The 15397-nt window shown below is 42.2% G+C and overlaps 1 protein-coding gene across 1 annotated transcript in view; it reads right to left on the reverse strand.

Annotated features, from left to right (window-relative positions):
- Window positions 1-15390: 15390 nt before the first annotated feature.
- LOC117277170 (ATP synthase subunit 9, mitochondrial) overlaps window positions 15391-15397 on the reverse strand; it is a 2610-nt gene continuing 2603 nt past the window's right edge. The window contains exon 1 of the mRNA XM_070182607.1: window positions 15391-15397. This exon is cut by the window's right edge and continues 2603 nt beyond it. The gene's annotated coding sequence lies outside the window, so the exon portion shown is untranslated.

Below are 15397 nucleotides of genomic sequence, written 5' to 3' on the forward strand. Positions count from 1 at the left end.
TACGCGGATCAAAAGGCATGTGATCTGTCATTTATGGTGGGCGAGAAAGTTTTCTTGAAAGTCTCGCCGATGAAGGGAATCATGAGGTTTGGAAGAGGGGCAAGAGGAGCCCAAGATTTATTGGCCCATTTGAGGTGATGAGGCGAGTTGGAGAGGTTGCTTATGAGCTTGCTTTGCCTAAAAGTCTATCGGGAGTTCATCCAATTTTCCATGTGTCTATGCTCCGAAAGTACCATGCCGACAGGTCGTATGTGTTAGATTACCGCACGTTTCAGCTACATGAGAGCTTGGATTATAAGGAGGAGCCAGTTGCTATTGTTGACAGGCAGGTTCCCCAGTTGTGGTCCAAGAAGATAGGTCTAGTGGAGGGGTCAACCAGTAAAGAAAATGACTTGGGAGACCGAGGAGGACATGAGGAGCAAATATCCACACTTATTCAGCACTCCAAGTATGATTCTAGACCCGTTCGAGGATGAAAGTTTGTTAAAGAGATGGAAAATGTAACGATCCGACCGGTTGTTTTGCTTTCTAGATTTTCATTCAGCTAATTAAGACTCTTCATATGTTCTTGTACTATTTTATGACTTGCGAGGATGGTTGGTTTGGGTTTGGAAGGGTTCGTGTTGAAATTGAAACACTTAGTTCCTTAATAGTGGCCTAAGATGGCCAAGTTTGACTCGAGTCAATACTTTTGGTAAACAATCTCGGAATCGGGATTTGATGGTCTTTAAATTTGGTTTGATGTAGAGTTTGGTGTTATCGAGGTCCGTTTGGGATTCCGAGCCTTGGAATAGATACATATGTTGATTTATGACTTGTATACAAAATTTGGTGTCATTTTGAGTTGTCTAAATATGATACGACGTGTTCGGAGCTAGTTGAACAGCTTGAAGTTCATAAGTTGATCAATTTAGTTTTGGGTGCAATTCATAATTTCGATGTTGTTTTATGCATTCCGAGGATTCGAGTAGGTCCATATTATGTTTATGGACTTGTTGGTGCAGTTGGACGGGTTCCACGGTGGCTCGGGTGTGTTTCAGACCACCTGGATCTAAGTCCAAAACTGTTGCATAGCTGGTTCTGGTTGCCTTCTTCACGAACGCGGAGATTCCATCACGTTCGAGATGAAGGAATAGGATTGTTCTACGCATTCACGGAGAGAAGCTCGCGATCGGGATGCTCTAGACCATTGTTCATTGCGTTCGCGTAGAAGAAATTGGGTATGGGGGGTCGTTGGCTAATTGCCCTTCGCGTTCGCGAAAGTAGGGACGCATTCGCAAAGCTTTGGTCAAGCAAGCCTTCACAATCGCGGGGCTTTCTTCGTGTTCGCGAAGTACATTTTCTGGGGGCCTGTTACCCTTCGCGATCGTGAGGCCTCTTCCGCGATCGCGAAAAAGGATCGCTAGGAAGTGGACTTTATTAAAACCTTTGGCCTTTTTGTTCATTTCTCACATTTCTTTACCGGTTCTAGAGCTCCTTGGAGAGGGATTTTCACCTAGCTATTGAAGGTAAGTGATTTAGTTATAATTTAAGTTAAATACATAGATTATGGGTAGATTTTAACATGTAAAATGTGAAAAATTTAGATTTTTGTTGAAAAACCTAGGTTTTGATAAAAATGGGATTAGCCCACGAACATGGTTATGGAATTGAGTGGAAATTATATATTTATGTTTTTTCAGGTTATGGATAATGATTATTTACAAAACATTCTGGAATCCGGCCACGTGGACTCGGGGGTGAAGTTTAGGAATCCTCCAAATTGGGTTGGGTAATTACTCTAATAGTTATATTATGAATTTTTGAGCAAATATTGATTAGTTTGTACGACCTTTGGCTAAGTTTCGGATTGCTCGGCACTAACGTGAGTCTTTTAGTGTGATTTGTGGACCGGGAAGTGGATTTGAAAATGAGGTAAGTCTCTTGCATAACTTTGTAAGAGGGAATTAACTCCATAGGTGTTAAAATTGTTATTTGCTACTAATTGTGGGTGCTACACATGCACGAAGTGACGAGAGTCCGTAGTTAGCTAAAATTCATGTTATGTACGGGTAGACATAGGACTTTATCATGCAATACTTGTACTATTTGAACTCAACTTGTTAGTTTAATTACTCATATTAGTAAGTAAAATGTGATTCAAGAATATGTTAGATTGAGCTTCATTACTTAGAGATTTGGCGGAATGATTAATTATTGATGGAAAATTCATAATTCCTTTATGCGCTTACCTTGGGTTGTAAAAACAAAATTCGTAGTCTATTCTCTGGAAGAACCATGCATATAGGTCACATATGTTAGATTATAGCATGGTTCAGCTAGATGTGAGCTTGGGTTATGAGGAAAAGCCAGTTTTTATTGTTGATAGGCAGGTTCGCCAGTTAAGGTCCAAGAAGATTTCTGCGGTAAAGGTCCAGTGGAGGGGTCAACTAGTCGAGGAAGAGACTTGGGATACCGAGGACGACATCTGGAGCATATATCCACACTTATTCAGCACTCCAGGTATGATTCTAAACCCGTTCGGGGATGAACGTTTGTTTAAGAGGTGGAGAATGTAACAACTCGACCTATTATTTTGCTTTCTAGATCCATGTTTCCTTAATTAAGACTTCTCATATGTGTTTTTACTATTTTATGACTTTCCGGGATGGTTGGTTTGGGTTTGGAAGGGTTCGGGTTGAAATCAGAACACTTAGTTCCTTAATAGTGGCCTAAGATGGCCAAGATTGACTTGAGTCAACACTTCTAGTAAATGACCTCGGAATCGGGATTTGATTATTCCAATAGGTTCATATGATGATTTTGGACTTGGGAGTGTGTTCGGATCAGGTTTCGGGTGATCTGGGAGCGTTTTGGCGCTAAATGTTGAAAGTTGGCTCATTGAAGGTTTTCTAATGCTTTAAATTTTGTTTTGAGTAGACCTTGGTGTTATGAAGGTCCGTTTGGGATTACGAGCTTGTGAATATATACGTATGATGATTTATGACTTGTACGCAAAATTTAGTATCATTCCGAGTTGTCTAAGTATGATTTGACGCGTTCGAAGCTAGTTGAAAAGGTTAAAGTTCAAAGTTGATCAATTTGTTTTAGGGGTGTGATTCGTAGTTTCGATGTTGTTTTACGCATTTCGAAGGTTTGAGTAGGTCTGTATTATATTAATGGACTTGTTGGTGTAGTTGGACGGGATCCCGGGTGGCTAGGGTGTGTTTCGGACTGCTCGGAGCTAAGTCCAAAACTGCTGCAATGCTGATTCTAGTTTTCTTCTTCGCAAACACGGAGATTCCATTGCGATCGCGATGAAGGAATAGGACTGTTCTACGCGTTCGTAAAGAAGAGAATGCGATTGCGATGCTTTGGGCCATTGTTCATTGCGTTCGCATACATGTGCCCGCGTTCGCGTAGAAGAAATTGGGTCTGGGGGGCCACTGGCCAATAGCCCTTTGCGTTCGCGAAGGTAGGAACATGTTCGTGGAGGTAGGAACACATTCGCGAAGCTTAGGTCAGGAAGCCTTCGCGATCGCGGGGCCTTCTTTGCGTTCGCGAAGTACAATTTTTGGGGACTTGGGCAGTTTGCATTCACGATCGCGAGGCCTCTTACGTGATCGCGAAGAAGGATCGTTGGGCATTGGACTTTATTAAAAATGGAACTTTTGCTTATTTTGTTCATTTCTCACATTTCTTGGCTGGTTCTAGAGCTCCTTGGAGAGGGATTTTCACCTAGCTATTTGTCACGACCCAAAATCCCACCTCAGGCGTCGTGATGGCACCTAGTCTCTAAGACTAGGTAAGCGGATTTCAATTACATTTTGAGGCCATTTATTTTTTAATAAGTAACCAAAACTAACAGCGGAATAAATATGAATATACAACCTCCCAAGACTGGTAGTACTGAGTCACGAACTCTAACTGAATATATAGGATGATCACGAAGACCGAATATACAATACTGTTTGATTAAAAATTTACAATACAATGAAATGAAAAGACTCCAAGGGACTGCGACGACTAAGCAGTTCTACCTTGAATCCTTACGATCCCGCTTTAACTCTGCTCATGTCCGATATCTCCAATACCTAGCTCTGCACAAAAATGTGCAGAAGTGTAATATGAGTACATCACCGTCGGTACCCAGTAAGTATCAAGACTAACCTCAGTGGAGTAGAGACGAGGTACAATCAAGACACTCACTAGTCTAATAACTTGTGCAATATAATATACAAAATAATAGAAAATAAATAACAATAAGGGCAACATAAAATAACCAGTGATGTGCACAGTAAGACAATAAAATCACCATTAATATCGCTCAACAATTGATAAATACAATTACACTCAGTTAAATCTAGTTCTTCAATTAAATATCTTTCACACATAATTCTTACAAATAAAACTCTTTTTCAAATATAATTTCCTCAAATAATCATCTTTCGAACATAAAATTCTTTCAATAAATCTCTTCTAATATAAATATTTTGAATATATTTTTTTCAATTAAAAATGTCACCATGTGACACCTCATTTCATAGTCATAAAAAAATACGGGTCTCAACCCATTTTTATATTTTTCATAAACACGGGTTCACAACTGCACGGACAATTCACGTGCCAATATCCCCATTTCATATCACAATTCACGGCACCTCGTGCCCACATTTCATTTTATAAACCGCCTGGAAATAGCCACATGCTCCCAATTTCATCATAAATCAGATTATTATCAATTTACCAACAACAAGACAAATTGCACAAGGTATAAAAATAAACACAAGAAAATCACAACATCACATGAAAATTATCAACACCACAACCCCCACATTATCACATATCGTCCCTGACAATAGCCACCCTTATCGCTCCTATTGCCGCCCTTATCGCTCCTATAGACACCCTTATCGCTCCACCCAGACAATATTAATAGCAACCCTTATCGCTCCTATAGCCACCCTTATCACTCCACCCAGACAATATCAATAGCCACCCCTATCGCTCCTATTTCCGCCCTTATCACTCCTATAGTCACCCTTATCGCTCCGCCCAGACAATATCAATATCCACCCTTATTGCTCCTATAGCCACCCTTATCGCTCCGCTCAGACAATATCAATAGCCACCCTTATTGCTCCTATAGACACCCTTATCGCTCCGCCCAGACAATATTCCAACAAACACAACAGTGAAATGCCACCCTTATGCCCACATAATATCAACGGTGAAAGGCTACCCTTATCTCCCCAAAATAATAACTCACACAACACAATAATTTACACGGTAAATTAACACGGCAACCTAATAAAATCAATTCATATCACAATTTGCCCAATGGCCACAACCAAATTTCAAAGATATAACAAAATTAATTAATTTCACAACAAATAGCCTAAGGCTCCACACAATGTATATAACACCCAAAAATAATCAATACAGATAGAAATTACTCACGAAACTTCATAAATAATCAAGTAACAATCACATCAAATTGTCATATAACAACATATTCAACAATAAGGATTTAGGCATGGCAGACAGATGATTTAATAAATTTCCACAATTTTTTAATTTACTACACAATTATGCCTAAGACTTTAATTCAATAAATTTTGCACGTTTAAGTCCGAGTACGTACTCGTCACCTCACGTACACGGCTTTTCACATTTCACAAATGGCACATAAGACTCAATGCCTAAGGGGTAATTCTCCCACTCGAGGTTAAGCAAGACACTTACCTTTTTGAAGTTATGCTGATATTTCAAAATCGCCTTCTTACTTGAATTAGCTTTCAGACCGCTCAAATCTATTCAAATCAGTTGTATAACTTTATTAAAATTAATCAAAAATAATTCCGGATAATAAAATATCGGCTTAAAAATTTATTCCAAAAAGTCAACAAAAGTCAACGTAGGGCCCGCCCCTCGGAACCCGATAAAATTTTCATGAAATCCAAACACCCATTCCGATACGAGTTCAATCATACCAATTTTATCGAATTCCAATAACAATTCGACCTCCAAATCTTAAATTTGTGGTTTATGAAGTTTCTACAATTTATCCCAAATTTCCATCTCAAAGTACTAATTAAATGATGAAATCAGTGATATATTCATGTATATTAACCAAATCCGAGTTAGAATCACTTACCCCGATGAATTTCTTGAAAAACCCTCAAAATATCGCCACAAACCGAGCTCCCTAGGTCCAAAATGTGAAATAATTCCCTAAACCCCATTTATATAGTGCACCCTCTGCACTTCCCCACGCGGTCTGCAAAATTCCAACCGCGGTCGTGCACCAGGTCCCACGGTCGCAAAAATAATGATGCCGCCGCAAAATTCTTGGGGCAGCACTGCCAGCCTTTAGTATTTCAGCCATAACGTTCTCTACAGATGTCCAACTGATGACCTCTTTAACTTTCTGGAAACTAGATACAAAGGGCTACAACTTTTATTTTGAATCATCTCAAAATTCCTTCTAGATCAAAAGATATAGGATTCCGAAGTTGGACCAGCGGGTCTAGAGAACTTCCTGGAGCGCGGCCGCGGACAGAATTGCACAGTCCGCGAAATCTTGAGCGCGGCCGCGAAATTCTGCAGCTGACCACGTTCCTCCTTCTCCTCAGCTCCCAAAATGCACGGTCCACGGCCCTCCTTCGCCTAAGCATCCAAAAATGCGCGGTCCGCATCCCCGAAAGTGCCAGAACAATATTAGAGTGCCGAAATGCCCAGTCTCGCTCAAAACTCATCCCGAAACTCATCCGCAATCTCCCGGACACAAACCATATATGAATTTCATTATAAAACATGCTACGGACCTGATCGCGCATTCAAAATACTGAAAAGAGGTCGACTTAACCCGATATTGACCATGGTCAAACTCTCAAATTTCTTAACTTTATTAATCTCTCAACCAATGATCCAAAAATACACTCAAGCCCCTCGGGACCTCAACCAAATATACCAACACGTTGCATAATACAATACGAACTTAGTGGAGGCTTCAAATCTCTTTAAACAACGTTAAAATTATGAGTCGCATCTCGAATCGAGTTATGAGTTTTCGAATCTCCCAACTTCTATGTTTTGCGCCGAAACGTATCAAATCAATCTGGAATGACTTCAAATTTTGCACAAAAGTCATAATTGACTTAATGGAGCTATTCCCATTTCCGGAATTGAAATACGACCTCGTTATCAAAAATTCACCCTTCGGTAGGTTTTTTCAAAAATCTTCTATTTTTCAACTTTCGCCAAAATGCGTCGAATTGTCCTACAGACTTCCAAATCCAAATCCGAACATACGCCTAAGTCCGAAATCATCATACAAAATTATTGATATCATATAAATTCCATTCCGGGGTCGTTTGCTCAAAAGTCAACTCTCCGGTCAACTCTTTCTATTTAGGCTTCTAAATAAAAATTGTTCTGTAAATAAAATTCTAAATCTTCAGTAAATCAAACTCGACCACACCCGCGGGTCATAATACATATTACGAAGCTACTCGAAACCTTAAGCCACTGGACTGGGCGCTAATTCTTAAAACGACAAGTCGGGTCGTTACACTATTGAAGGTAAGTGATTTCTATACAATGTAAGTTAAATACATATATTATGGGTAGTTTTAAATATGTAAATTGAGGAGTTTGTTGAAAAACCTAGGTTTTGAGAAAAATAGGATTAGACCACGAAAATGGTTATGGAATTGAGTAGAAATAATATATTTGTGTTCGTGAAATTATGGGTAACAATTATTTACAATATTTTCCAGAATCCGGGCACGTGGGCCCGGGGGTGAATTATAGGAATCCTCCAAATTGGGTTGGGTAATTACACTAATAGTTAAATTATGAGTTTTTGAGTAAATATTGATTAGTTTGTACAACCTTTGGCTAGTTTCGGATTGCTTACCACCGACATTAGGCTTTTAGTGTGATTTGAGGGTCGGGAAGTGGATTTGGAAATGAGGTAAGTCTCTTGTCTAACCTTGTAAGAGGGAATTAATCCCATAGGTGTTTAAATTGTTATTTGCTACTAATTGTGGGTGCTACGTACGCACGAAGTAACGAGAGTCCGTTGGTAACTAAAATTCATGTTATGTCTGGGTAGACATAGGACTTTATCATGCAATACTTGTACTCTTTGAACTCAACTTGTTAGTTTAATTACTCATATTAGTAAGTAATATTTTATTCAAGAATATGTTAGACCGAGCTTCATTACTTAGAGATTTGGCGGAATGATTAATTATTGATGAAAAATTCATAATTCCTTTTTGGGCTTACCTTGGGTTGTAAACAAGAAATTCGTAGTCTGAAGAGTTTCCCTATTCCTATGGATTGAGGCCGAACGCCTCAGCAATATTTATATATAATGTGATGCATCTATGGATCGGGCCGTACGACCTCGATAGTGTATGTAGAGGATTGTTATGGATCGGGCCGTACGACCTCGACATAACTTGTACGTGTTATTGCTAGGAGTCCGATTATACTCGATATATCCTTCATGACTTGAGAAATTGTAATTACGTGATGGACCTTACTTGTTGAGATTAGCATGTGATATTTGGAGACTTTTAATTTATTATTTTTTTAAAGAATCATTTAATTATTGCCTCTTATTCCATTATTGTTGTTCTATTTCATGCCTATTTATAATTCTTGCACATTATGTATATTGACCACTAGTAAGTGTTGATGTCGACCCCTCATCACTATTTCTTTGAGGTTGGACTAGATACTTACTAGGTACACTATGTTTACTCATGCTACACTTCTACACAAATTATGTAGGTTTTGAGACAGGTACATCAGGCGTGCATCTGCATTACCCAGAGGCCTAGTGGAGAGCTGCTTCCCATGCTCCGTTATGCAGCACTTGGAGCCTCCTCTTATTGTATTTATTATTTCTGTCGATTTTGTTTTAGACAGTAAGCTAGGGAGTTTTGTATATTCTACTAGATGCGCGTGCATTTGTGATACCGGATTTTGGAAAATTCTAGTAGATATTCATGGTTTTGATAATTAAATTCACTACTTTACTCTCATGTTTAGTTTATGCTTTACATTACTATGATTACCTACTAATTATTTTGTTATTAAATGAAATCAATGACTTTAAAAATATTAAAATGAACAATTAACTGGATAATTCACCGTTGGCTAGCCTAGCGGTGACGTTGGGGGCCTTCACGGCCTATAGTGGGAAATTGGGTCGTGACAGCTTGGTATCGGATCACTAAGTTCACATAGGTCTTAAAACTCATGATCGGGCCTAATAGAGTCTTGCAGATTAGTGCAGAAACGTCCGTACTTATCTTTGAGAGGTTATAGGGTGTTAGGAAACTTCTCCTTCTTTATCTCCTATCGTGCAGTTTATATTGTGCTAAGTATCTTTCTCTTATTCTCTCATAGATGGTGAGAACACGCGCGGCAGATGTACCTGGCGGTAGAGGAGCTGCTCCCGCTGTTGCTAGAGGCCGAGACAGAGGATGAGGGAGGGCTCCAGCTCTTGCTAGAAGACGATGGCGTCCTAGAGCTGCTCCCATTGTTCCACCAGCGGATCCAGTGGAGGATCCTGTTATTGAGGAGTAGGATGAGGTACCTGCAGCTGAGCCGGCCCCGACAGATTTCATGGCCGCACTGGGATTTCAGGAGGTCGTGTGTTATATGTTGTTGTTCGTGGACTCTATGACGCAAGCTAGTTTATTTCCAGGAGGCCTAGCCACATCTCAGATGGGAGGGGAAGCACGGACCCCTACCGCTTAGGCTCCAAGGCATGTTGCTTCTGTATTCCAGACCCCAGGTACACTACATGTGGGCGGGGCTCAGCCAGTTGCAGCTGTTGTACATAAGCCTAGACCAAATGCGACCGTCGAGCCACATAAGTTATTGGATAGATGGACCAGGCTACATCCTCGTACCTTTGGTGGTGAACGACAAGAGGGACCCCCAGGATTTTATTAACCGTTGCAGAGACAGGTTGCAAAACATGAGAGTATTGGAGTCCAACGGGGTGGACTTCACCATATTTTAGCTAGAGGGCAGGGCCCGTCGGTGGTGGCAGTCCTATCTTCTTAGCAGACTAGCAGGTTCTCGTCCCTTGACATGGGACCAGTTCACACGTCTCTTTCTGGAGAGATATATTCCACCCTCTCATAGGGAAGAGCTATAAGGTCAGTTCGAGCAGCTCCAGCCGGGTCAGATGTCTGTGTCCGATTATGAGGCGAGGTTCTCTGAGTTGTATCGCCATGCATATATAATACTCCCCACCGACGCAGAGAGAGTGCAGAGGTTTATTGTGGGCTTGCATTATGGCATTCAGGTTACTATGGAGCGAGAGGTTGAGATGTGAACTCCTTATGAGTAGGTTGTGGATAAAGATCAGCGGATTGAGGGTATCCACAACTAGGGCCAATTATATATGACGGGGGAGAAGAGTCCTCGGCACTCTAGAGGATTCAGTGGTGCCCCATCTGGGGGCAGGGGCCAGATCATGAGGGGTCAGTCCAGGAGACCTACTTATTCATCACCACCGCCTTCTCGGGGTGCCCCAGTGCGACCCTACTGTCCACCGACTATTCATGGTTCTTCCAGTGGGTATTCAGGTCCCCAGGGTCATACTTAGAGTGATCCATCTTCCGCACCGAGAGGTTGTTATGAGTACGGGGACCTTGGTCACATAATGAAGTTTTTCCCTAGGCTTTGGGGCAAGCTAGTACAGCAGGGCCATCAGCCCATGATCACCGCACCAGCTGCCGCACCGGCCATCTGGCCTGCCAGAGGTGGAGGGAAGGTGGGTAAGGGTCAACCTTGAGGTGGAGGCCAATCAGATGGCACTCCAGCTAGGTTCTATGCTTTTTTAGCCAGACCAGATGCAGTAGCCTCAAACGCCGTGATCACATGTATTATTTCTATCTGCGGTAGAGAAACTTTGGTACTATTTGATCTAGGGTTTACATATTCATATGTTTCTTCTATATTTTCTCATTATTTGGATGTCTCTCACGAGTCCTTGGATGATCCTGTATATGTGTCCAAGCCAGTGGGTGATTTTATTGTTGTGGATCAAATTTATGGGTCATGTATTGTGACTTTTTGTGGTTATTAGACCAGAGTAGATGTTCTGTTGCTCGATATGACCAACTTTGAGGTCATCCTGGGCATGGACTGGTTGTCTTCATACCATTCCATTCTTTATTTCCATGCCAAGACTGTTACCTTGGCGATGCCAGAGTTACCTAGATTGGAGTGGAAGGGTTCATCTATTAGTCCATCTAGCCGGGTTATCTCTTTCTTAAACGCTCGGCACATGGTTGAGAAGTGTTGTTTGGCTTATCTGGCTTATGTTCAGGATACTGCTGTAGAGACTCCCATGATTGATTCAGTGCCCGTAGTGAAGGAGTTCTCCTATGTGTTTCCTTTTAATCTACCATGCATGCCACTGGATTGTGATATCGATTTCAGTATTGATTTGGCACCAGGTACCCAGCCTATCTCTATTTCACCGTACCGCATGGCTCCGAAAAAGTTAAAGGAGTTGAAGGAACAACTTGAAAAGTTTCTCGTTAAGGGGTTCGTCATACCGAGTGTGTCTCCTTGGGGTGCACCGGTATTGTTTGTGAAAAAGAAGGATGTGAGTATGCAGATGTGCATTGATTACCCCAAGTTGAACAAATTTACCATTAAGAACAAGTACCAGTTGCCGGGTATTGACCAGTTGCAGGGTGCGAGGGTGTACTCTAAGATTGACTTGAGATCTGGGTATCATGAGCTGAATATTCGTGCTTCGGATGTTCCAAAGACGGCTTTCCAGACTAGATATGGCCACTATGAGTTTCTAGTGATGTCTTTCGGCTTGACCAACGCCCCAACGACGTTTATGGATTTGATGAATCGGGTGTTCAGGCCATATCTTGACTCATTTGTCATTGTCTTTATTGATGAAATATTGATTTACACGTGTAGTATGGAGGAGCACGAGCAACATTTAAGAGTTGTGCTTTAGACCTTGTAGGAACAGAAGCTATATGCTAAGTTCTCCAAGTGCGAGTTCTGGTTAGATTCTATGGCACCGTTGGGACATGTTATATCAAGTGCGGGTATTAAGATGGATCCCAGGAAGATCGAGGCAGTCCAGAGTTGGCCTCGTCCTACCACAGCGACCGAGATCAGGAGTTTCTTGGAGTTAGCAGGTTATTATCGTCAGTTTGTGGAGGGCTTCTCATCTGTTGCAGCCCCTTATCTATTCCAGCACCTTTGACTAGATTTACCCAAAAGGATGATCCACTCAGATGGTCTGATGATTGCGAGGAGAGCTTTCAGAAGCTCAAGACCGCATTGACTACAACACTGGTGTTAGTATTACCTTCCGGTTCAGGGATGTATACTGTGTATTGCGACGCCTCACGTTTTGGTTTGGGTTATGTATTGATGCAAGAGGGGTGGGTTATTTAATATGATTCACGTCAGTTGAAGCCCCACGAGAAGAATTACCTCGTGCATGATTTGGAGTTGGCCGCGATAGTTCATGCTCTCAAGATCTGGAGGCATTATCTCTATGGGGTTTCCTGTGAGATTTACACTAATTATCGTAGCTTGCAGCATTTATTTAAGCAGAGGGATCTTAATTTGTGGCAGTGCAGGTGGCTTGATTTATTGAAGGACTATGATATTACCATCGTTTAGCATCCGGGCAAGGCGAATGTGGTTGCGGATGCCTTGAGAAAAAAGTCCGAGAGTATGGGTAGTTTGGCATTTATTTCAGCAGAGGAGAGGCCATTCGCTTTGGACATCCAATCCTTAGCCAACATACTTGTGAGGTTGGGTATTTCAGAGCCCATTCGAGTTCTTGCATATGTTGTGGCTCAGTGTTCATTATTCGAGCGGACTAAGGCTCGTCAGTACGATGATCGGCACTTGCTGGTTCTTAGAGAGACGGTACTACAGGGTGGTTCCAATGAGGTTACTAACGGTGAGGATGGTGTTCTGCGACTCTAGGGTTGCCAATGTATTCCTAATGTTGATGGCTTGAGGGAGAAGATTCTAGAGCAGGCACACAGTTCTCAGTATTCTATTCATCCATGTGCTAGGAAGATGTATCGCGACTTAAGGTAGCATTATTGGTGGCAGCGGATGAAGAAGGACATAGTTGAGTATGTCGCGAGATGTATAAATTTCCAGCAGTTTAAGTATGAGCATCAGAGGCCAAGTGGCCTACTCCAGCAGATGGTTATATCGGAGTGGAAATGGGAGCACATCACTATGGACTTTGTAGTTAGGTTGCCACGAACGTTGAGGATGTTTGATGTCGTTTGGGTCATTGTCGATAGCCTGGCCAAGTCGGCACACTTTATTCCGGTGGTGACTACGTACTCTTCAGAGAGATTGGCCCAAATTTACATTTAGGAGATTGTCCGATTGCACGGCGTGCCTGTTTCCATCATATAAGATAGAGGCCATCAGTTCACTTTGCATTTCTGGAGAGCAGTATAGAGAAAGTTGGGAACCTAGGTAGAGCTCAGCACAGCCTTTCATCCGAAGACCGACGGGAAGTTAGAGCAGACAGTTCAGATTCTGGAGGGTATGCCTACATCGTGTGTGATTGACTTCGAAGAGCGGTGGGATCGATTCTTGCTTTTGACCGAGTTTGCTTATAACAATAGTTATCAGTCCATCTTCGAGATTCCTCCATTTGAGGCTTTATATGGTCGGCGATATCGTTCCCCATGATATGGTTTGAGCCTGGGGAGGTTAGGTTATATGGCACTAATTTAGTGAAGGATGCCTTAGAGAAGGTAAAGTTGATTCAGGAGCGGCTTCGCACATCACAGTCCAGACAGAAGAGTTACGCAGAACAAAAGGCACATGATTTATCATTTATGGTGGGCGAGAAGGTTCTTTTGAAAGTCTCGCCAATGAAGGGTATCATGAGGTTCGGAAAGAAGGAAAATCCAAGCCCAAGGTTTATTGACCTATTTGAGGTGTTGAGGCGAGTTGGGGAGGTTGCTTAAGAGCTTGCTTTGCCTACCAGTCTATCGAGAGTTCATCTGATTTTCCATGTGTCTATGCTCTGAAAGTACCATGCCGACATGTCGCACGTGTTAGATTACCACACGGTTTAGCTACATGAGAGCTTGGGTTATAAGGAGGATCCAGTTGCTATTGTTGACAGGCAAGTTCGCCAGTTGAGGTCCAGGAAAATAGGTCTAGTGGAGGGGTCAACCAGTCGAGGAAGCGACTTGGGAGACCAAGGAGGACATTAGGAGCAAATATCCACACTTATTCAGCACTCCAGGTATGATTCTAGACCCGTTCGAGGATGAACGTTTGTTAAAGAGGTGGAAAATGTAACGATCCGACCGGTCGTTTTGCTTTCTAGATCCTCGTTCTCCTAATTAAGACCCCATTGATTTGATTTCGATCGGAGCATCAAGCAGCGCAACCCGGTTCTACTTGACTAAGCTCGTGCTCCTCCAAGGAGAGAGTTTGCTTTACCCAACTCCCTTTTTGATAACAAGGCAGAAATCCCCGACCTGACACTTGTTAGTTTCGAATGAAGAATGGAAAGTGCCCTGCCCTAGCAAGCACCTACTCCTATCAAAAAGCGAGACTTTACTAAACTAGCAAGAAAGGCTCTTTCTATCTTATTAGTCAAGCGCTAACGAGCAAGAAAACAAATGCGCTAAGAAGCAACTTCATGCAGCTGTTGCGCCCTTGCTTCTTGCCTTATCTTACTTAGTAAAGTAACCTTTCGCGCTAGGCGCTCACCTTTTTTGGCTTCCCTAAAATAGAATATTTGGAAGTTGGTAAAGACCCGCCCCTTATTTCAGTCAAAATGAGTCCCCGAGACCCCGGGACATTGGCTTCCGCCAACAGTGAACTATTAAGGATTGCATCCCGCGCATATTCTACATTATAGCCTGCAACTTATTTAGCTTCCGCTTCTGGGAGATCAAACGGAGCTCGATTAGTTTCTGCTAGATGAGATATAAAGAACATAACCAATACAGGGAACAAGGGAATACCAGACCATATCTTCTTTTGCGCCATGACAATCTCACTCGAATTATGGGAACCTACACATATTAGTACAGTATACTGGGGTCCCTGGCCAGAACCACACGTGCAAGTTTCCCTGCATGTGGCTCATCCATGCTTTCCGAGGTGCTGCCTGTGACTCAGCATGGGAGAAGGGGGCGGAACTGCACACTTTCGTGTTCAGAGCATTATTTTGAGGGAGAGAAAGCGTGGTTGACAAACCAATCATCGGAGGCGACTGGAGTGCTTTCATCAAATGATGCATGTGGGCTGAGCCATTCCTATCCCAAGTGGTGCCCCGATTCGGCCTAGCCGGTCGGGAAGAGATTCATATAAAGACTACTGCTATCCGGGAATCTCTTTCTAT

The sequence above is a fragment of the Nicotiana tomentosiformis genome, chromosome 8, assembly GCF_000390325.3.
Source record: "Nicotiana tomentosiformis chromosome 8, ASM39032v3, whole genome shotgun sequence".
NCBI lineage: Eukaryota > Viridiplantae > Streptophyta > Magnoliopsida > Solanales > Solanaceae > Nicotiana > Nicotiana tomentosiformis.